The sequence below is a fragment of the Nomascus leucogenys genome, chromosome 19, assembly GCF_006542625.1.
Source record: "Nomascus leucogenys isolate Asia chromosome 19, Asia_NLE_v1, whole genome shotgun sequence".
Lineage (NCBI taxonomy): Eukaryota > Metazoa > Chordata > Mammalia > Primates > Hylobatidae > Nomascus > Nomascus leucogenys.
Window position 1 is genome coordinate 35,256,881 of NC_044399.1, and position 2,629 is coordinate 35,259,509.

General features: G+C 57.0%; 1 non-coding gene across 1 annotated transcript; it reads right to left on the reverse strand.

Moving 5' to 3' along the window:
- Positions 1-1,457: 1,457 nt before the first annotated feature.
- Positions 1,458-1,529, reverse strand: TRNAT-CGU. The gene has a single exon. It is a non-coding gene; the product is annotated as a tRNA-Thr (tRNA).
- Between the last annotated feature and the right edge of the window lie 1,100 nt (positions 1,530-2,629).

The following is a 2,629-nucleotide window of genomic DNA, read 5'->3' on the forward strand; positions in this document are numbered from 1 at the left end:
TGGATCACAAAGTTAGGAGATCGAGACCATCCTGGCTAACACGGTGAAACCCCGTCTCCACTAAAAAATGCAAAAAAAGTTAGCCGGGCGTGGTGGCACGCGCCTGTAGTCCCAGCTACTTGGGAGGCTGAGGCAGGAGAACAGCGTGAACCCAGGAGGTGGAGCTTGCAGTGAGCCGAGATCACCCCACTGCACTCCAGCCTGGGTGACAGAGCGAGACTCCGTCTCAAAAAAAAAAAAAAAAAAAAAAAAAAAAGAAAGAAAACACAATGTTCAGTCTTGAAGCTCCTTCTCATGAGGAATTTGAAGGGACAGGATTCAAGGCAATATCCATTAGAGCAGGGCTTTTAACCTTCGTATCCCTATCCCTGAATATCTGGACTCTGTCTAGGCTAAGGCGCTTATCAGAAAAGGCCTCAATTTGTATTTAATAACACTCACGATGACACCGACACCCTAGCTCGGCATTACCTTCAAAAGCCAAGAGCGTCCCTTCCATTTATTGGGATCTTAGAGAAAAGGTCAATGTTTCTCTGCTGCCTGGGCCCTACACCTTCTCTTCTGATAACCTGAGACTCTTCTGACATTCAGTCCACCTAAAGCTCCTCATGGTCATCTGTGCAACAGGCCTCAGAGAAGGTAATATGGTTTTTGAGGACTACATTAACAGAAGTATGGGGTATAGAATGAGAGAGGTGAAGTTCCATTCATAAGACTCTATCTGGAGTAGTATGTTCATAAGACTCTATCTGGAGTAGTATGTTCCCTACCGAGTGTTACAATTGAAGAGGAGGAGAGACAGACAAGTGTATCAAAAAGAGGGTCCAGGAATGGGAGGCGCACAATGTTATGTTATTAATATGTTAAATCGGACTGTTTATCCAAGAGATGATGTGGGGAGTGTCATAACTGACTGGGGGCAGATTCAAAGGGTCAGTTCACCAGGACTAGGAAAGAAGCGCCCACCAGTAGAACAATCTGGTTTGCTTTGTAGACAGGAAGGCAGGCAGTGCGCATGGCCTGCATAACTCACCTTCCAAAGAACAATCCAGAAACCACCGTTCGGGAAACTCAAGGACCCTCTCTGGAAAGTTGCCCCGCCATCACACACGCAAATCGGGCGGGACCCGAGTCCCCGCGGGCCACCGGGACCTTACTGTCCCCATCGGCGAAGCAGTGAAGACAACTCCGGCTCTGCGAAATGCGGCTGGGGGAAAGGAGACGCGGGGACCGGCGGCGAGGGCGCGGCGCGGCGGGGGCTGAGCTCATCTGTAAGGTGGACCCTGGAGTCTCCAACCCCAGGTGCACTGGCCCCGGCCGACCGCGGAGCCCGGGGCAGGAGATGAACTGGAGGGCGCCTGAACAGAATCCGAAAATGGAAAAAATGCCACGTAGAAGGGACGGCGAAAGTGGAGAAAACCCGACTTCCCCACAGCCAAAGCCCTATCTCGGGCCTCAGGCACGGACGGGGTTCGAACCCGCGATCTTCGGTTTACGAGACCGACGCCTTACCACTTGGCCACCGCGCCTGACAACCCAGGGAACGGTGGAATCTCTCAGTGGAGGGGAGGTGGTACCGGCTGGGAGCGGCGGCCTCGGCCCCGCCCCCGCCCCCGCCCCGCCCCCGCAAGCGCCACCCGCAAGCCCCACCCGCAAGCCCGGGCCTGACTTTGCGAGCACCGCTCCCGCCCGGTCAGGGGCACGTCCCGCGCCCGCAGCCTGCGGGACCCGAACCGGCGTCTTGAGAGAGCCCGGCACTCCTCCCTCCTCTCTCGCCCCGCGCCCGCCGTGAGCGACGCCCCGAGACCCAGCCCGCGCCCAGAGCAGGCAGCGGCCTGGCGGTGGGGTCGAAAGCTACGGCACGGAGCTGTGCGTGAGTCGGAGAGAAGCCTCGGCAGAAGCGGAAGCGGAAGCGGAGATGGCCGCAGCGGAGCGGGCCGGGGCTGTGTGTGACCCTGGCCGGGTCATTTCCGTCGGGCCGGGCAGGGTCCGTGGGCGCTCGGGTCGGGTTGGTGGGGACCAGGGCGCAAGAAGAAGGGCGGCGCGGCCGGGGGCGGGGACTGGGACGGGGCCAGCGCTCCGAGGAAGACGCGGGGGGCATGGGGTCAGGCTCGGGGCGCCGGGAGGTGACCTTCCCTCGCTGGCCCTGCACGAAGCACGACCTTCCTTGGGTTGAGCTCGCTCCCCTTGTAGCCCCTGGCAAGGAGGACTCTGAGCATCTGTGTAGCCTGGATGACCTTGCCCCGGAGGAGCCGAGGTGGGCACGCTAGGAGAGGCCCCCAGGGATGTCATGGCTACCCGAATGGCAGAATCATATAGTCTCTCATACCGCGGAACAGTAGGTCACGATGAAGAGGAACCATCCGGATTCAAAGGACTGATTGTCAGCATAGGCAGAGCCCAGAAACACACGTGAAAATTTACTGGAAAAACAGAGAGGGAGCCTGGGACTGGGGATGGGGGACAAAGGGGACTTTAACTTAATTGGCATTGTTTTGTTTCTATTCTATGGAAGAGACAGAGGTGAGGGACTGGGAACACGAGTGCCTGTTAGGGTACTGTATACTTTTTTGGTAAATCTTTTATTTTCTTTAACTTAAATAAAGGGGGGAATTAGGTCCCTCTGTCC